This window comes from Neoarius graeffei, chromosome 11 (assembly GCF_027579695.1).
Source record: "Neoarius graeffei isolate fNeoGra1 chromosome 11, fNeoGra1.pri, whole genome shotgun sequence".
In the NCBI taxonomy this organism is placed as follows: Eukaryota; Metazoa; Chordata; class Actinopteri; order Siluriformes; family Ariidae; genus Neoarius; species Neoarius graeffei.
In genome coordinates this window covers 62091521-62113345 of record NC_083579.1, presented here as the reverse complement: position 1 = coordinate 62113345, position 21825 = coordinate 62091521, and positions in this window count along the sequence as shown.

Below are 21825 nucleotides of genomic sequence, written 5' to 3'. Positions count from 1 at the left end.
CGTTACACTTCTACCCGGCGTGAAGCACTGACAGTCATGTGGTTGTGACATCATCGTAAACAAATCCGTTCTACTCATCCAGACGACTTCGCAACGGCGCCATTGCCAGATTTTTCCACTCTGGAACCCGTTCTCAAAGGATTTCGTTTTGGGGCACCCAAAACGCCAGTGCCATGTGGACGCCAGGCCGAAACGATAAACAATTTTATCAGATTCACCTGAATCCGTTGCCGTGTGGACAGGGCCTAAGACATCATTTATCAGGCACACTTCCCAGACAACTAAATGCACACCAAAACCCAGCTGTTTTCAGTGACTCACAGGAGGACAGAGAGAACCAACAATCCGTTAATTATCCCAATGACTCTCTAGGCCGTTCACACCCAGCTCCCAGTGACCCACACCAACAGGATGACTCAACGACACCTTAGGATTGCTTTTCATCCATGAGAGGATAAATACCTGATACTCCCTATTAGACAGAACTGAAGAAGCCTTTCGGATGAGAGGTGAAACATCTTCAAAAATCTTCAAGCAAGTCCAGTTGCTCTCTTTTACCACCTACAGTTTATTTTTCATGGGTCCAGGAGTGATAGCTTGGCTGTGCTGGGATTTGCACTCATGACATTCTGATAAGCAATCTTTAAATATTTAACCACTCCAGTCACCACAGATGGAGACAGGCAGCACTGTTAATAGCCTAGCCTGATAATGCCGAAGCCTACCTTTGTTACTTGATTAACTATTTTTATTCTATCCACATTCTATGAGCAATCGCGCACTCTGATTGGCTACTCTACTATGAGGCTATCAGCTCATATACCGTGAGTAAAGAAAAACAAAATGGTGGAGTGTGTTGCTGAACCAACTGACAAGGAAATACTCGAAAACAAACCCCCAAAAAATATTTCAAAAAAGCAACAAAATATAGAATAAAAGTATTTGATGGTAAAACTTATCTTTTTTTTTCAAGAATTATTATTCTAGCATTTTTCACAAATTGCTACTGTCATTTCACCGGTTTGTTTACATTCTAAGCAGAAATGATTTTGTTGGATGTTTTGTATAAAGTTTTTATTGATCAAATTTGCAAAACATAAAAATAAAAATGCTCTGTTTCTCAAAATCCAGTGAATGTGGATAGAATAAAACTGTTATTCCACTCAATCTTGTCGTACATGGCTTATAGCCAACTTGGCTATCAGCTCATCTGCGACTCGATTTTGTGAAATAACTGTTAAATAGCCTAGTGAATTACTCAAAGTGTGTGCTATTATATTGGCAACATAATGCACCCAAAAAATTGTGAATGGAAAAAATTCCTTGGTCGGCTGTGAAAGCAAACAGAAACTACTCAGGTCACTTCATGGTTTGTAACTGATAGAATTATGTTTGGCATGCTTGAAACTGTTACAGCCTGTTCTGATTGCTACTTGTTTTTGTTTGAATATTTGTGAACATCTTATCATCTCTAGCTGCTTTATCCTGTTCTACAGGGTCGCAGGCAAGCTGGAGCCTATCCCAGTTGTCTACAGGCGACATGAAAACATGCAAACTCCGCACAGAAAGGCCCTCGCTGGCCACGGGGCTTGAACCCAGACCTTCTTGCTGTGAGGCGACAGCACTAACCACTACACCACCGTGCCATCCCTATTTGTGAACATATTTAAATATATTTGTGAATATATACTCATGTTTTCAACTGATAGGTTCTGATCTGTCTGTACCAAAGGAGGCTGAATTGACAAAGTATGATCTAGGAATGTAGACCCTCTGCCACCTAGAAGGTTCTGATTCACAGATCGATCCAGGAGTAAACAGTCACTGATACAGACACAGCGAGTCAGAGATGTTTCTCAGTTTATTGTAGGACAGACATGAGTATATATATTCACATTCAAGAGTGTGTTGTAGCTACAGTGGTGCTTGAAAGTTTGTGAACCCTTTAGAATTTTCTATATTTCTGCATAAATATGACCTAAAACATCATCAGATTTTCACACAAGTCCTAAAAGTAGATAAAGAGAACCCAGTTAAACAAATGAGACTAAAATATTATACTTGGTCATTTATTTATTGAGGAAAATGGTCCAATATTACATATCTGTGAATGGCAAAAGTATGTGAACCTTTGCTTTCAGTATCTGCTGTGACCCCCCTTGTGCAGCAATAACTGCAACTAAACGTTTCCAGTAACTGTTGATCAGTCCTGCACACCGGCCTGGAGGAATTTTAGCCCATTCCTCCGTACAGAACAGCTTCAACTCTGGGATGTTGGTGGGTTTCCTCACATGAACTGCTCGCTTCAGGTCCTTCCACAACATTTCGATTGGATTAAGGTCAGGACTTTGACTTGGCCATTCCAAAACATTCACTTTATTCTTCTTTAACCTTTTCCTTTCTTTTTCCTTTCTCTAAACATAATGCTTCTCATTTAAACCAAAAAGTTCTATTTTGGTCTCATCAGTCCACAAAACATTTTTCCAATAGCCTTCTGGCTTGTCCACGTGATCTTTAGCAAACTGCAGACATGCAGCAATGTTCTTTTGGAGAGTAGTAGCTTTCTCCTTGCAATCCTGCCATGCACACCATTATTGTACAGTGTTCTCCTGATGGTGGACTCATGAACATTAACATTAGCCAATGTGAGAGAGGCTTCAGTTTCTTAGAAGTTACCCTGGGGTCCTTTGTGACCTTGCCGACTATTACACACCTTGCTCTTGGAGTGATCTTTGTTGGTCGACCACTCCTGGGGAGGGTAACAATGGTGTTGAATTTCCTCCATTTGTACACAATCTGTCTGACTGTGGATTGGTGGAGTCCAAACTCTTTAGAGATGGTTTTGTAACCTTTTCCAGCCTGATGAGCATCAACAACGCTTTTTCTGAGGTTCTCAGAAATCTCCTTTGTTCGTGCTATAATACACTTCCACAAACATGTGTTGTGAAGATCAGACTTTGATAGATCCCTGTTCTTTAAATAAAACAGGGTGCTCACTCACACCTGATTGTCATCCCATTGATTGAAAACACCTGACTCTAATTTCACCTTCAAATTAGCTGCTAATCCTAGAGATTCATATACTTTTGCCACTCACAGATATGTAACATTGGATCATTTTCTTCAATAAATTGTGTTTTATACTGTTTATATTGTCTGTTTGAGTGATTAGTCTTTGTCTAGTTCTTATCTAGTGTTTACACTGTTTATATTGTCTGAGTGTTATAGTCTATGTCTAGTTCTTATCTAGTGTTTATACTGTTTATTTATACTGTTTATATTGTTTGTCTGAGTGTTTCGTCTATGTCTCGTAGTTCTTATCTAGAGTGTTTATACTGTTTATATTGTTTGTTTCAATTATTTTTATTTTTATTTATTGCATTGCCTGTTTGCACCGTGGGTCAGAGAAGACTGAAATTTCATTTGTGCTGTATGTCGAGCATGTATAGCATATTTGACAATAAAGTTGACTTGACTTGACTTGAAATAAATGACCAAGTATAATATTTTTGTCTCATTTGTTTAACTGGATTCTCTTTATCTACTTTTAGGACTTGTGTGAAAATCTGATGATGTTTTAGGTCATATTTATGCAGAAATATAGAAAATTCTAAAGGGTTCACAAACTTTCAAGCACCACTGTATGTGATTGGATGATGATGATTTAAGAAGCTGAGTTGTCTGTGTGGGACAGAGTAATGTCAAATGGGTGATGACGCATTACATCACTGGTTTAGACTACACTACTTTATGAAAGAAGAGAGACATTATGTACCATTACATCACCCATCAGGATCATAATCTTATGAAAAGAAGAAAAACATTGCTGGTCAACATAACCTTCATTAAGCAGAGGGTAGATGTTTACAGTTTATGTTGTTAGATTTGTAGTCTTGTGATGTTTTGTGTAGCACCATGGTCCTGGAGAAGCATTGTTTCATTTTAACTGCATACTGTACCAACTGTATATGGTTGAAATGACAATTAAAAAAAAAAGCTTTGACTTGATTTGTCTTGACTTGATCAGAACTTGCAAGCAAAGAAAAATCTCAAAGTCAAAACAATCAGAACAGGCTATACCAGTTTCAAGCATGACAAACATATATTTCTATCAGTAACAGAAACTTGTGTTCACAAATAGAACATATTTGTATCAATAATTAGTAATTAGGGGTGGCACGGTGGTGTAGTGGTTAGCGCTGTCGCCTCACAGCAAGAAGGTCCTGGGTTCGAGCCCTGTGGCCGGCGAGGGCCTTTCTGTGCGGAGTTTGCATGTTCTCCCCGTGCCCGCGTGGGTTTCCTCCGGGTGCTCCGGTTTCCCCCACAGTCCAAAGACATGCAGGTTAGGTTAACTGGTGACTCTAAATTGACCGTAGGTGTGAATGTGAGTGTGAATGGTTGTCTGTGTCTATGTGTCAGCCCTGTGATGACCTGGCGACTTGTCCAGGGTGTACCCCGCCTTTCGCCCGTAGTCAGCTGGGTTAGGCTCCAGCTTGCCTGTGACCCTGTAGAACAGGATAAAGCGGCTAGAGATAATGAGATGAGATTAGTAATTAGCACCTTGAGCAATTCTCATCCTCACTGGAGAACAATATCATCAGCTTGAGTGATATATGTAGCTTGAGTGATGTTTATACACAATAAAGAATAAAATCAGAATTTTGATTGTACAGTGTTGGCAGCACGGTGGTGTAGTGGTTAGCACTGCCGCCTCACAGCAAGAAGGTTCTGGGTTTGAGCCCAGTGGCCGGCAAGGGCCTTTCTGTGCGGAGTTTGCATGTTCTCCCCGTTTCCGCGTGGGTTTCCTCCGGGTGCTCCAGTTTCCCCCACAGTCCAAAGACATGCAGGTTAGGTTAATTGGTGACTCTAAATTGACCGTAGGTGTGAATGTGAGTGTGAATGGTTGTTTGTCTCCGTGTCAGCCCTGCAATAACCTGGTGACTTTTCCAAGGCGTACTTTTCCTCTCACCCATAGTCAGCTGGGATAGGCTCCAGCTTGCCTGCAGCCCTGTAGAACAGGATAAGTGGCGACAGATGGATGGATAAAAACAGTGTCACCATTAACACCATTTATGAGTCCTGTCTGGGGAGTGCACTATCAGGACGTGTTATGAACCCTGATGATGGCTTTGATATACAGCCTTCATTAGATCAGAAGGAAACCAAGCTAGTGGTCGAGAATATGAGGAAGTAGAACAGAAGGTTAAGCATGTAACTGTGACTGAGTGGAGGGATGCTAGGCAACCCGGGTCGCTTGGATTGATGTGAAGTGGTTGCGAGGCAACAACTTTGCTAGACAAGGAAACAAACACATGAGAATATTCCATGAGTTTTTAAAGAAAACATCCTGGCAATCCTCTGGTTTATCTGCTTTGAAAGACAGTTACATACATAAGTTTCTGTATATTATTGCACTATTTGTATGTAAGAGAGGAAATAACTGTAAGGTTTGAGTGCCATGTGCCATTATTATTTTTGTTAAGATGTTTATAACATTGTTGAAGGCATTTAAAAACACTGGGATTACGTTGTTTTTATTTAATGTGCTGTAAGAAAGAGACAATTAGAAATCTCATCTCATCTCATTATCTCTCGCCACTTTATCCTGTTCTACAGGGTCGCAGGCAAGCTGGAGCCTATCCCAGCTGATTACACCCTGGACAAGTTGCCAGATCATCACAGGGCTGACACATAGACACAGACAACCATTCACACCTACAGTCAATTTAGAGTCACCAGAAGTGGTTCCCAAACTTTTTGGCTGGGGACCCCCTTTTGGACTTCAGAATATTTTTGGGACCCCCTGACATCGACCCCCCCCCCCCCCACCACCACCACCACCACCACAATAATAATAATAATAATAATAATAATAATAATAATAATAATCAGACGGATATTAAAGTTGCTATTTTTTATTCACAGAAGAGCATTATCCACAAAAGAGCATTGTACATCATAATAAAACAGAACATTACACAGAACATCAGAATATTTTTTCAGTGACTTGTGTGTGCTTGCTTTTCAGTACAGAGTTTTGGCATGATTGTGTTGTGACTGTTGGTGTTATGGAGAAATGAATGCAAGTTCTGAAAGCAATCTGTTGTTCCCTCCTCAATCATCTTTCCCCACAGTTCCAATTTCCTTGTAAATGACTGCATTTTAGCGACAAGCTGAGGGAGATGGGTGTTGGGTCCTTGCATTTGCAGATTCAGTTCGTTCAGTTTTTGGAAAATGTCACTGAGGTAGGCAACTGTCATCAGGAACCGTTCGTCGTTGTAACAGAGTGCCAGTGCATGATTCTCCTCCTCGAGAAAAATCCGTATCTCCTCTCGCAGCTCAAACACCCTGTTCAATACCTTCCCACGTGACAGCCATCACGCTTCGCTGTGAAACAGAACTGCCGTGTGTTTGGAGCCCATTTCTTCACAGAGAGCAGCAAAGAGTCGAGCTTTAACAGGGCGCGTTTTGATATAATTGACAGTGGCGATTACGTCCGTCATCACCTTGTTCAGTTCGGGACTCAGCTGCTTCGATGCCAACGCTACTCGGTGAATCATATAGTGGGTCCACTGCACATTGGGGGACACACGCTTTATGAGCGCTTGTAGCCCACTGCGCTTCCCAGCCATAGCCTGAGCCCCGTCCGTACACACTCCAACACAGCACTCCCACTTCAATTTTGCCTCTTGCAAATAAGTGTCAATCACTCGGAACAGTTCATCAGCAGTGGCTCGTGTTTTCACCTCCTTGCAGAATAGCAGATCCTCTCTTATGTCCTCTGTATCAACGAAACGGATGTACGTGATTAATAAACAGTCTCGGTTGCTGTCAGTGGCTTCGACCTGCAGAGCAAACCGGGTGCTTGCACGTACTCGGTCGGTGAGCTGCTCCTCAATGTCGCCAGCGATGTCATGTATGCGTCTTCCAATCGTATTATTTGAGAGGGGGATCGCCCGTAACTTGTTTGCTGTTGCCTCGTCGACCATGGTCCTCACCATTTTAATGGCACAGGGCAGGATCACCTCCTCCGCTTCTGTGTGTGGCTTCTTGCTCTGCGCAAGGAGGTAGGCCACTTTGTAGGAGGTGAGCTGGGCATTGACATTGACAGACGCAACTTTAGTGAAGTTCACCCGTTGTGCCTGAAAGTTCAAAAGTTTCCGCCGAAAGAATTCAACCGGCTTGTCCTTGTGCTCGGGGTGTGCCGTGTCCAGGTGACGCTTCAGCTTGTTTGGCTTTAAACTTTCTGTCGCCAGCACCTTCAGACAGAGAACACACTGCGGTCATTCCTCACCACCCACCAATGTGCTCGTAAAGCCCATTTCGGTGTATGCATCATCATACCGCCTTATCTTTTTCGCTGCCGAAGTGCATGGGAACTCGTCCTGTGCAGCAGCCTTGCGTTTTGTAGGAAGCACGCGTAGAAACTTGTCCATGTTGTCATAAAGTCGCCGTCCGATGTTTTGTTCTGAATCTCAAAATAGGGACCTGTTTTATACAGTTTGTATTCACAGGAGGAGGGTTTGCTAATAACAACAACAATATCAGAGCAATCCAACAGATTGGCGGTTTAGCATAAATTGAATGGAATTAATATTCAAGGGAGGAGCCCTTCTAATGACCGTGGCAGCTATACACTGAATGAAATTCATATTGGAGGGCGGGGAGCGATTATGGAGTGAAAGGGGGTGATTGGGTTCTATAGACTGATTTAATGACTCTCTGCCGGCTGACGCATTACCAACATTCCGACGCCATTCAAAACATTCCAATGCCCGTTTTTTTTTTCTGTGTTATGCAAACAGTCCCGTCTCTCCGTGACCCCCCTGGAGTCCCTCCGCGACCCCCACTTTGGGAACCAGAGAGTTAGCCTAACCTGCATGTCTTTGGACTGTGGGGGAAACCGGAGCACCCGGAGGAAACCCACACGGACACGGAGAGAACATGCAAACTCCGCACAGAAAGGCCCTCGCCGGCCACGGGGCTCGAGCCCAGACCTTCTTGCTGTGAGGCGACAGCGCTAACCACTACACCACCATGCCGCCCCACAATTAGAAATCAGTGTTAGAAATCTATTTGGATACACTAAAATTAAACCAGCTAAAGTGTTACATTTGCAAAAGTCAAGTAACAAGACAGTGCATTTTCAGGAGAGGTACTATTGGGATCACACATTGCATCACAAATGCAATAGAGTCCTGAGGTCTTCTTGTATTTCATACCAAAAAATCCCTCCTGACCAATAAGGCTAAGGGAGTCATCATCAGACTGAAGAAAGCAGTGGAGAAATGTTGAATTGCTTTTCAATTGTTTTAGCAAATGTTTTCTATGATAGCAAATATCTGTAATTGTGTTACAAGTTGAATTATTTTTTTAATGCTTCTGACCTGTTGTGGGCTGCAGAATATTTCGTGGTAAGTTGTTTGGGCTACACATTTTTCGGACCTCAGATAAGTGTATTAAATATTATTGTTTGCCATTCACTGAGGATAATTTCATTTGTCTTTTGTAGTTTTGGCATCACAGAAACAGAGGAAAAAGTTCATCAGCATAAAGTGGGTGCCAAAGGAAAATAAAGCCAGCATTATTCTAGCCAGGTCCATTGTGCATAATGCCTGGACCAAGGATAAAACCTGTGCTCCTGACCAAATAATTTCACATGTCAGTGTGATAGGCCTGCATTTAGAGTGGAGAAGGATTTGAGAGAGAGAGAGAGAGAGAGTATAGGATTAAAGGTAAAAACAGATAAAGCTAAATCAACAGACCTAAAAACTACTGAGAGAAAGAGGATCTGGTAGCTTTAAAATACAAGTAGTGTTCAAATCCTAAAATGAAAATGGGAGTGTGTAACTTCAGCATAGTTGGCATCAATATATTATCTCAGCAGGCAGATGATACTCAGATGCCAAATTTAAGCCCAGCAGGCAGCTGAATGAGCAGGGCTTTGGGGAATTACAGAGGGAACATTAACTGTGCTCTCGTGTCTAGAAAGATGCATCTTCAAAAATATTTCTTTTTTTCTTTTGTATGAACATTGAAAGGATACAATGCAACAGGCAGTAATTATCTCATCTCATCTCATTATCTCTAGCTGCTTTATCCTGTTCTACAGGGTCGCAGGCAAGCTGGAGCCTATCCCAGCTGACTACGGGCGAAAGGCGGGGTACACCCTGGACAAGTCGCCAGGTCATCACAGGGCTGACACATAGACACAGACAACCATTCACACCTACGGTCAATTTAGAGTCACCAGTTAACCTAACCTGCATGTCTTTGGACTGTGGGGGAAACCGGAGCACCCGGAGGAAACCCACGCGGACACGGGGAGAACATGCAAACTCCACACAGAAAGGCCCTCGCCGGCCACGGGGCTCGAACCCGGACCTTCTTGCTGTGAGGCGACAGCGCTAACCACTACACCACCGTGCCGCCCGCAGTAATTATTATTATTATTATTATTATTATTCACCTTTTGAAAAATATATCACCTCACCTCTTCGTGCTCAGTCACGCATAAGGCCTGCACACTTTTTTAGTGCTGTCACGCAGTGATAACTTATCTGCATCTACAACACATGGCCCAGCCACTTCCATCACCTCCTCTTCACTGTCTTACTAACCCTTTCACAGCCACATAAACTGTTCAACTCACTGATGGACACTACATATGGCCAGTATATGCCCATTATCCTCTTGAGGCACTTAAATTGAAATGAGTCCAGCTTCTCATTATCTGTAACGTTGGTCTTCCATGTCTTGCATCCGTACAGTAAGACTGGCTCAACTAGTGTCTTGTACAACCTGATCTTAACTTTCTCGTGTACTGCTTCCCTTACAGAAAAACCACATGAACTTCACATGTGATTTCTCACATGTGAAATATGTGGAAAATGTGTTTTGCACATGGGAAACATGTGGTTTTGGCCCAATTTTATGTGAATCACACGTGGGAATGTTTTACACATGTGGTAACGTTTTCCACATGTGCTCTACATGGTAACACATGTTACAAAATCTGATACCATGTATTCCACATGTGGTTTTGCACATGGGAAACATGTTATTTGCACATTGGAAATGTGGTTTTGGCCCAATTTTATGTGAATCACATGTGGGAATGTTTTCCACATGTGCTCTACATGGTAACACATGTTACAAAATCTGATACCATGTATTCCACGTGTGGTAACATGTGAGCACATGTGAAATACATGTGAAGTTTATGTGGTTTTTCTGTAAGGGTTGGATCCCCAAATCTTTTTCAGCCTGGAGAAAGTGGACTTCGCCTTTCCTAATCTGTTCTGCATATCCTTGTCTGCTTCACCTTCATTGCTCACTGTCACACCCAGATAAACAAATTCACTGACCTCCTTGATCTCTTTGCCGTCGGAAGCTCTGGCTCACTGGCTGGGAAGTGCATACACCACTGAATCCTTGACTTACAAGCATTCTGGTGCAGCTGGAGGGGTGCACCATGTGGGCTCTGCTTGACTCAGGAAACACTATCACCCTTGCTTGAGCTACTATTCTTCCTGATGCTCCTGTGCCCAGCAGTACCATCAATGTCATCTGCATGAATGGTGATGCATGAGAGGTGGCCACTGCCAACGTGCCAATAATAATGAGTGAGGTGAGTGGGTCCTAACTTTTGGGGTGGTTCCTGACCTTCCTGTCCCTCTCCTCCAAGGTCAGGACTGGCTTGGTTTCCCCAGTGAGCTGTCTGCCATCAGGAAGAAGAGGTGACAGTGACAGACTGGAGGTCTGGAGCCCTCTCCAAGCATGACATGTGACAGTTGGAACCACCTGATCCAGCTCAACATCTGGAACCCCCCCAGGGTTATTGTCAAACAATGCCCCTCCCATGTTCCAGAGGCCCGCTGTCAGTCTCTTGAGGAGGAAGTGGCTCATATGTTGTGGGATGGGGTTCACAAACCCCTGGTCTAACTTCATCATCACAGTGCCCAAGCCAGACAGTACGCTGAGACTTTGTAACAATTTCAGAAAACTAAATTAAATCTCTGATTTGGACAGTTACCCCATGCCCAGAGTGGATGATTTGGTTGACCACCTGGGGAGGCCTTGGTTAATCTCGTTGCTGGACCTGAATAAGAGCTGCTGGCAGGTTTCTTTAACCCCAGAAGCATGGCCCAAGATGGCCTTCAACATCACCTCAGGCCATTGGCAATACCAGGTCCTCTCATTTGGTCTCCACAGGGTGCCAACAACCTTTCAAAGACTAACGGACATCATTCTGTGCCCCCACCATGAGTTTGCTGCAGCGTACTTAGATGATGTCATTGTTCATTCGTCCACCTGCGCCATCCATCTCCATCATCTCAGGGCTGTCCTGGAGGGACTGAGGAAGGCTGGGCTCACTGTGAACCCCCACAAGTGCCATCTGGGGCTGATAGAAGTGCAATACCTGAGATATCACATACACGTCAACCTATACAGAATGTCCGTATTTTATACGGATTTGATTCAATAAACGTAGTATACGGGCATACAAATAAAGTTATATGGATTCTTTAAAAAAACTTCAATATTTATTTAGAGCTATAATCAATTCCCACGATGATAAGAGCGCATAACATTTACAAACATACTGTACACCACAGAAAGCACAGACAGCCAGTAAAGAGTCTTATGAAATCGCGCATTATCTCGTGGTAGCGAGACTTCCTTCCACTTCTGATCATGCGCACACTGCATTGCGAGAATCCCACCAACCATGAAGTAACATTTTGTTTGAAAAGCGTATTTCCACCTGAGCGATTTTCAATAGCGACTCAAAGAACCTGAATGCAGACACACTGACGTGGCCTACTGCAGTGTAAGATCAACACAGCTAGACACTTGCTGTGACATGCAGCCTAGTGAGGTATTGGTGCAGAGTGCTAAAAAAGCTGTCATGGAGTACAATTCAGGACATTAGAGTGACACTTTGTGTTTTTGTCAAACATTGGAGCTTTGTATTCATTCTGAAGGTTTATTAATATTGAATAAAAAGTAACTCGGATATATCATTGTTAATTATCATTCAATTTTTAGGTAAATTATTTTAATTTGCATCTTATAAGGATTTTATAAGGGAAATAAGGGTTTTGGAAGTTGGTTATACAGGTTTGATTGACCAAAGGTTGACATGTATGATATCACATCGGCCGGGGGTTACTGAAGCCACAGGAGAAAAAGACCAAGGCAGTCTGAGAGTACATGCAGCCCACCGCCAAGCAAAAGGTACATGCCTTCTTGGGGCTGGCTGAGTATTACTGCAGTTATGTGCCTAATTTCTCCTCTCTAGCCCTTCCCCTCTCAGACATCACCAGGAAAGGACAGCCAGAAAAGGTACACTGGACCAAGCAGGCATTTCAGGTCCTGAAGAGGGCCCTCACTACCATCCCATCCTCTGCAACCTGGACTTCAGCAAGTTCTATGTCCTGCAGACAGACACTTGAGAAACAGGCCTGAGAGCTGTGCTCTCCCAGGCTTTTCAGGGTGAAGAGCATTCCGTGTTGTTTATAAGCCACAAGCTGACACCAGCAGGGAAGAAGTATGCAGTAGTGGAAAAGAAGCCTTGGCCATCAAATGGCCATCAGTGACCTAAGGGACTATCTATATGGTCATCACTTCACTTTAGTCACAGATCACGCACCCCTCCAGTGGATGTCTAAAGCCAAAGATTAATTTTGATTGAATAAACCACCTTCAGAATGAGTAGTTAATGTTATACCATAGTCAAGATGACTGCTCTTTTTGAAGGTTATTAGAAGAACAACAGCAAAAAAGATGCCAAATAGGACAGCTGCATCGACATCACCTTGCTTAACTCCACTTCTAATTTTGAAAGGCTTTGATGTTCCATTTTTGTAAATGACCTTTCCAAGAAGGTTTTCATGAAATAACTGGATATTAAGAAGCATCTGAAGACATCTTATCTTATCAAGTATTATCCAGAGTGTGTCACAGTTGATGAGATCAAATGCTTTGGTTGTCAATGAAGGCAATAGGAAGTGGCATGTTCTGCTCTGCTCTCTGCATTTTTCCATGAGTTGGCAAAATGAGAATATCACGTCAATGGTCAAGTGGCCTTCTCTGAAACTACATTGAGAATCTGAGTACACTCTGTTTGCTAGGCTGGCAAGGCAATCACAAACTATTCTTGCATAGACATTCCCTATGTTGTTCAGCAAAAAAAAAAGGTATCTATAGTTATTACATTCTTTTCTAGATCCTTTGTTGTTGTAAAATACAATAACATTACAGTTAACATTACCAGGACTTGAGAAGCATATCATGTAGTGATTTCAGAAAAGTTACTTTGCAGTGTTTAAACACTTCAGGTGGTATGCCATCATCTCCTGCAGCTTTACCTATGGAAAGCTTATTAATAGCTTTCTCGAGATTTTGAATGGTTGGCTCTTCATCAAGTTCTGGCAGTTTTGGGAAGACAGAGATTTGATTGAATGCTTACAAGATACTGTATGTTGGTCATTGGAGTACAGCTCATAAAAGTACTGAGCCCATCGTTCTAACTGCTGTTCAGGTTCTAGAATCACTTCACCATCTTTAGAGTGGATGGGTGATCATTTGAAATGTTTTTGACCAGTTGCTTTTTTTATTCCTTTGTGCATTTTTCTGGTGTTGCCTGAGTTTGATACTTCTTGAATCTGGGCACTTAGATCTATCCAGTACTGGTTTGCACACTGTCTAACTTTGCCCTGGAAATTGTTCCAGGCATTGTGCAGGTTTGCAGGAGTAAGGCTATTTAGATGATTATTGTACTCCAGGAATACTGTTATATTGATTACTCTTTGAGGGTCTAGAACTTTGATGTATTCATCATACCAGTCTTGGGATTTGGGATTTTTCTTACCAAAAGCATGCAAAGCGGCATCATGTGTGCTGCTGCTTAAATGTTGCCAGTGCTTTTCATTGTCAGTGCTTTCACTGGGTGGTTGAAAGTTCTTCATTAACTGTATATGGAAGGCATTCTGGTTTTCCTTGTCTTTGGTGTTAGCAGCATTGATTCATGGTTTACCTCTTTGCCTCGTGAAACAATCAGGATCTTAGTTTCACTGTATTTATTAGTAAATCATGATCTGTATCACAGTCTGCACTATGATAGCTTCAGGTTAAATTGATATTGTTAGGACTAGGACTGTTTTGGCCTCTAGAGGCCGCTGTTATTTCCTTTTCATGTCGTGTTTATTTTGGCCTCTAGAGGCCGCCACTGTTCCTGTGTTTTGTGTTTGTGTTAATTGCCTAATTATCTTCACCTGTGTCCTTAATTAGTTTGTCTATTTATACCCCTGAGTTGAGTCCTCTTGTCACGGAGTTTTTGTGCTGTTATGTTTATCTCCAGTTTCCTTTGTACTGTGTTTTTTGATCTTCTTAGCTTTTGAATTTTTGCACTTTGCTTTTCTTTTGGATTATACTCTTTGGTTTTTTTTGTCTTTTGTTTTGCCCTGTATATAGTGTATATAGTTTAAATAAACCTTTTGATTCTTTTTCTACTTCCGCCTCACGCCTCTGCATTTGAGTCATCCCCCTGGTGGCCTAGTGGGGGTTTGCTGGATTATCACACCAACGAACCAGGTTCGAATCCCAGCAAAACCCTAACAGAAAGACTCCGTCATGACCGACTCAGCAGAGGCTGCTTCAACTGTCTACCCGGCCAACCTTCAGGGAATTATGGCAGCTTTGACACGCTTCGGAGCGACCATGGACGCTCATGGACGTACGCTCACCAGCCAACGTGAGGCCCTCGCTCGCCACGAGGAACTGCTTCAGCAAATTGGGAAAACCCTGGCACAGCTGACATCTCTGCCTGCATCTCCTGCTCCTGATCCAGTTCCTGATCCAGCTCCCACTCCTGCTCCAGTGCCTCCTGCAATGCTGCCTTCTTCACCTCGCGAACCCAGCCTTCCTGCACCACAGAGGTATGACGGCAAGCACAGTGAGTGCCGAGAGTTCCTTACCCAGTGTCAACTCACCTTTGAGCTTCAGCCTACCACCTACACTACGGATCGCCGCAAGATTGCCTTTGTGATCACCTTATTAGCTGGTAAGGCGCGAGCCTGGGCTACTGCTATCTGGCAAAGACAGGGACCTGAGTGCTTTGATTTCCAGCTGTTTTCTGAAGAGATGCTTCGGGTCTTCGATCAGGCAGACATCAGTACCGACGCAGCCCGAAAGCTCATGTCCATCCGGCAAGGAGGAAGCGTCGCAGATTACGCCATCTCGTTCCGAACACTCGCAGCAGTAAGTGGATGGAACGAGACTGCCCTGGTGTCAGCCTTCCACCATGTTCTGTCTGACCCCATCAAGGATGGTCTGGCCTCTATTGGATGCCCAAGTGACCTTGAAAACCTCATCTCACATGCTATTTGTCTGGACAACAGGATGAGAGAATGCCACCAAGCCTTGAGCCCCCCCAGCCTCCCTACCTCTACCTGGAGACCGTCTTCCTCCTTCAGTGACTGTCCAGAACCCATGCAAGTGGGTCGTACTTGCCTCTCCGCATCTGAGAGGGAGCGCAGAAGGAGGGACAAGTGCTGCATCTACTGTGGCAAGCCTGGTCACTTCCGAGCATCATGTCCCGAACTCTTGGGAAAAGGACCGCCCCGTCCAGCCGAGGGAGGGTTGTGATGGGGCCTACCCTCTCTCCCGGACTCCCTGGCCAAGGAATCTACATCCCGGTCTCCATCTCCTGGGGTGAGTCTGTCCACTCTTGTCAAGCTTTGATAGACTCAGGGGTGGCTGGGAACTTTATGGATATTCACTTCGCCCAAAGCATCAATATTCCGACTGCACCTCTTGAAGTCCCACTGTCTGTGTCTGCCCTCGATGGCCAAGCGTTAGGTGATGGAAGAGTCACCCAAGTTACTTCTCCAGTTTTCCTCCAGTCTCAAGGTCACAAGGAAGAAATATCCCTGCACCTGATTCCTTCACCTGAGTTCCCAGTTATTCTAGGCCTTCCTTGGCTTACTCGCCACAACCCTCGCATAGACTGGGTAACAAGCCAGGTTGTGGAATGGGGCCCTGCATGCCATGCCTCTTGTCTGCTCTCTAGCTCTCCTGTGTCTCCTGCCGAGCCCCCTGATCTCACCGAGTTATCTCAAGTTCCCACAGAGTACTGGGATCTCAAGGAGGTATTCAGCAAGAGCAGGGCCGCCGTTCTTCCTCCGCACCGGGCCTACGACTGTGCCATCGACTTGCTCCCTGGGACTACCCCTCCTCGTGGCAGACTGTTTTCACTCTCTCAGCCAGAACGCAAGGCCATGGAGGAATACCTCAAAGATGCCCTGGTCTCTGGGTTTATTCGACCCTCCACTTCACCTGCTGGAGCCGGCTTCTTCTTTGTCGGCAAGAAGGATGGGGGGCTCCGACCATGTATTGATTACAGGGGCCTGAATAAGATCACTGTGCGCAACCGATATCCCCTTCCGCTGATGTCCACAGCTTTCGACCTGCTCCAAGGCGCCACCGTCTTCACCAAGTTGGACCTACGGAACGCATACCACCTCATCCGTATCCGACAGGGAGACGAGTGGAAGACTGCCTTTAACACCCCGTCTGGGCACTACGAATACCAGGTGATGCCCTTCGGACTCACCAACGCACCAGCTGTTTTTCAGGCCCTAATCAACGACGTCTTAAGGGACATGATTAACCTATACGTTTTTGTCTACCTCGACGACATCCTTATCTTTTCCAAGACCGTGCAGGAGCACCGCCACCATGTCCGCCAGGTTCTCCAGAGGCTGCTACAGAACAATCTGTTCGCCAAGGCCCAGAAATGCGAATTTCATGTTCCCGAGGTCTCCTTTCTGGGATTTATTGTACGGACAGGCCAACTCCAAATGGACCCTGCCAAGACCCTGGCCGTCCGGGATTGGCCTACTCCCAAGTCCGTTAAGGAGGTTCAGCGGTTCTTAGGATTCGCTAACTTCTACCGCAAGTTCATCAGGAACTTCAGTTCTGTGGCAGCACCCATGTCAGACCTCACCAAAGGGACAGGTGGATCTTATGGCTGGTCTCCTCAGGCAGAAAAGGCGTTCAAAGACCTCAAGGACCGCTTCTGCACGGCACCCATTCTGGTTCTCCCGGACACCTCCCAACCATTCATCGTGGAGGTGGACGCCTCGGACAGTGGTGTCGGCGCGGTGCTCTCTCAACGTTCGGAAGGAAAGCTGCACCCCTGCGCTTACTTCTCCCACCGCCTGAGTCCTGCTGAGTCCCGGTACGATGTGGGGGATCGAGAACTGCTAGCGGTCAAACTGGCCCTTGAGGAGTGGAGGCACTGGCTGGAGGGAGCACAACATCCATTCCTGGTTTGGACTGACCACAAGAACCTGGAGTACCTCCAGCAAGCCAAGAGACTGAACCCTCGACAGGCTAGGTGGGCCCTGTTTTTCAGTCGGTTTGACTTCACCCTCTCATACCGCCCCGGCTCCAAGAACACCAAACCTGACGCACTGTCCAGACTGTTCTCTGCCACTAACAGGGAGAATGAAGTCGGGCCTATTATCCCTGTGTCCCGGATTGTGGCCCCTGTCCGCTGGGGTATTGAGGAGGCTGTCCGACGAGCCCAACGCCAGGACCCCGGTCCTGGGACGGGGCCACCAGGCCTCTTGTACGTCCCACATCAAGCCCGGGCCAAGGTTCTCCAGTGGGGTCACTCTTCCCCTCTCACCGCCCACCCGGGAGCTCGGAGGACCCTGGACTTCCTGAAAAGACGCTTCTGGTGGCCTAACATGGAGAAGGAAGTAAGGTCATTTGTCCTGTCCTGTGAGGTTTGCACCAGAACCAAGAACCCACGACAGCGTCCCCAGGGTCTCCTGCATCCTCTGACCATTCCCCGGCGTCCCTGGTCCCACGTGGCAGTCGACTTTATCACGGGTCTCCCTGAGTCACAAGGTAACACGGTCATTTTGGTCTTAGTTGACAGATTCTCCAAGGCCTGCCGCTTCATACCACTGTGCAAACTCCCCTCTGCTCTTGAAACTGCGAAACTTTTGTTTAATCATGTCTTCCGAGTCTTTGGTCTTCCACAGGACATCGTCTCAGACCGAGGGCCCCAGTTCTCCTCCCGAGTGTGGCACGGGTTCTGCAAGGTCATCGGAGCCACTGCCAGCCTCTCCTCTGGGTTTCACCCACAGTCCAATGGTCAGACGGAGAGGCTCAACCAGGACCTGGAAACCACCCTGCGAGGCCTGGCTATGGATAACCCGACATCGTGGAGCACCTGGCTGCCATGGGCGGAGTACGCCCACAACACCCTGCAGTCATCGGCCACCAAGCTGTCGCCATTCCAGTGCCAATTCGGGTTCCAGCCACCTCTGTTCCCGGACCAGGAGGAGGACGCGGGGGTGCCCTCGGTCAACCAATATGTGAGACGGTGTCGCAAGACCTGGAGCAAGGTCAGGAAGACCCTCATACAGACCTCCAGAACCAACCAGACTCAGGCCAACCGCCATAGAAGACCTGCACACGCTTTCCGCCCTGGGCAGCGTGTTTGGCTGTCCACTAAGGACCTTCCACTGCGGGTGGAGAACCGCAAGCTTGCTCCTCGCTACATTGGCCCCTTCAAGGTGGTGCGCAGGGTGAACCCTGTCTCCTACCGGCTCCAGTTGCCCCGGACTCTGAGGATCAACCCCACTTTCCATGTTTCCCTGTTACGGCCCGTACTGACGTCTACGTATGCCCCTGCCCCTAGGAACCCCCCACCCCCCCGCATCTTCCAGGGGCAGACTGTGTTCACTGTGAATCGCCTGCTTGACTCCCGCCGGGTCCGCGGCGGGTTGCAATATCTGGTGGACTGGGAGGGCTATGGTCCTGAGGAGCGCTGCTGGGTTCCTGCTTGGGATGTCCTTGATAAAGAACTATGTCGGGACTTCCATTTGGCCCATCCGGATCGCCCTGGGAACGTCAGGAGACGCTCCTAGAGGGGGGGGTCCTGTTAGGACTAGGACTGTTTTGGCCTCTAGAGGCCGCTGTTATTTCCTTTTCATGTCGTGTTTATTTTGGCCTCTAGAGGCCGCCACTGTTCCTGTGTTTTGTGTTTGTGTTAATTGCCTAATTATCTTCACCTGTGTCCTTAATTAGTTTGTCTATTTATACCCCTGAGTTGAGTCCTCTTGTCACGGAGTTTTTGTGCTGTTATGTTTATCTCCAGTTTCCTTTGTACTGTGTTTTTTGATCTTCTTAGCTTTTGAATTTTTGCACTTTGCTTTTCTTTTGGATTATACTCTTTGGTTTTTTTTGTCTTTTGTTTTGCCCTGTATATAGTGTATATAGTTTAAATAAACCTTTTGATTCTTTTTCTACTTCCGCCTCACGCCTCTGCATTTGAGTCATCCCCCTGGTGGCCTAGTGGGGGTTTGCTGGATTATCACACCAACGAACCAGGTTCGAATCCCAGCAAAACCCTAACAGATATTACTTAGAAAGCTTCTTTTCATCAGGATATGGTCAATTTTGTGCCAATACTGAGATCTAGGATGACACCAGTTTTCCATTCTTCTAAATGACACTCCATAGAATGTGTTTGTGATGCAGAGATGGTGATTTGGACATAGTTCAAGGAGTTTTCTTACATTATCATTGATGTCCCAACACCAAACTTTTCTATGTGAAGGGACCACATAGAGTAATCTGCACCAACATGTGTGTTAAAATCACCAAAGATTGTAAGATGCTCTTTGGATAGAATTTTACAGCTTGGCATTGTTGGTTGTAAAAATTGCCAATTATCTCAATGAGTGATTGCATAGTTGAGGCATATACATTTATTAACTTTACTATTCCTAAGTTGGTGTGGAGCTTTAGTTCTATCATTTGTTCACTGCCTTCAAAAGGTGGGATTACATAGTTCAATATTGAATTTCTTACCGTGAATGCAACACCATTTTCCTTCTTCTGTCTGTTTTTTTTCCTTCCAGAAAAAGATGTAATTCTTTTCAGTGAGAGAACCAAGTTCAAATAATCTTGTTTTTTGTAGGGCTGCAATATCAATGTTGAGTCAAAATAATTCTTGATCCGTAATTGCAGATTTCCTCAGCTCAAGTCAGTGAGTGTGGTTGAAGTCATGGTTTTGATGTTCAGTGATGCGAATTATAGTTTTCTTAAGTTTACTCGAGCTGTAGGTGAATTTTACACTCCATTTATCAGGAAAACATCCCTATGCTTTGTCCACCCCGAACAGAACAAATAGATTGTGGCAGATTACTGATTACCTTTCTGACTGAGAGCTGCTCAGTTTATGACAAGCGATCAGTGGAGCTGAATTACCCCTCCTACCATCAGAAGTATAGACTTATAACTCGCAGAATGCCACTTCACGAATTTGGTTTACATCACTAGGATGTCGAAGTGAATTCCTCTCTGATGTGTGTTGCCTAGGCAGAGATGGAACTAATTTAGGATCAGTGGAGTGCCCAGTGTCACTATTCCTCTCTCAGCCTTTTCTTGTTGGACTGAAGAGAGAGCTGAACAGTACACTTGGAACTGGTTCGGGCTGCCATGTCAATGTTAGTGAAACACCAAGACTTAACACAATCCTTCATGGTGTCCAACTTACTTGGATGATTGCTCTTCACAAAATAAATAAATAAATAAATAAATAAATAAATACGCTCTGGGTTGAAGAGGATGTCGCTGAACACCTGAAGCATCTACCAGGGAAAAATCACAGGTTGACTGCTAAATTGTTTAATCCAATAGCTGGCTGCCACTATCTACACCCATAACCCTGTTGAAGAGACCTTTACAGGTACTATCCCTCTGGGCAGGAGGGAACCTGGAGCTTGTCTAGGGCAGGGCGCTCACATCCCACAAATAAGACCGAAGTCCTACAACTACCCATTAATTCTGAAATATATAGAGCTATACTTTCTGCTCAGATTCAGTCAAATGCTGCAAAACCGATAGGATGGCACTTCACAATACAGAGGAATAATGACCCAAAACATACCATGAAAGCAACCCAAGAGCTTCTTAAGGCAAAGCAATGGAACGTTCTTAAATATACGAATGAGTCAACCCAATTGAGCATGCTTTTCTCATCATCTCTAGCCACTTTATCCTGTTCTGCAGGCAAGCTGGAGCCTATCCCAGCTGACTACAGGTGAAAGGCGGGATACACCCTGGACAAGTCACCAGGTCATCACAGGGCTGACACATAGACAACCATTCACACTCAATTTAGAGTCACCAGTTAACCTAACCTGCATGTCTTTGGACTGTTGGGAAAACCGGAGCACCCAGAGGAAACCCATGCGGAGAACATGTAAACTCTGCACAGAAAGGCCCTCGCCGGCCACAGGGCTCGAACCCGGACCTTCTTGCTGTGAGGCGACATCGCTAACCACTACACTACCGTGCTTTTCACTTACTAAAAACAAAACTGAAGGCAGAAAGACCCACAAAAAAGCAGCAACAGAAGGTGGCTTACTGTAAAGGTCTGGCAAAGTATCTCAAGGGAGGAAACTCAGCATTTGGTTGAAGCCCATTGGTTCCAGACTTCAGGCAGTCTTTGACTGCAAAGGATTTGTATCCAAGTATTAAAAATTATTTTACTATTTATAATTATGTTAGGGCGGCACGGTGGTGTAGTGGTTAGTGCTGTCGCCTCACAGCAAGAAGGTCCTGGGTTCGAGCCCCGGGGCCGGCGAGGGCCTTTCTGTGTGGAGTTTGCATGTTCTCCCCGTGTCCGCGTGGGTTTCCTCCGGGTGCTCCGGTTTCCCCCACAGTCCAAAGACATGCAGGTTAGGTTAACTGGTGACTCTAAATTGACCGTAGGTGTGAATGTGAGTGTGAATG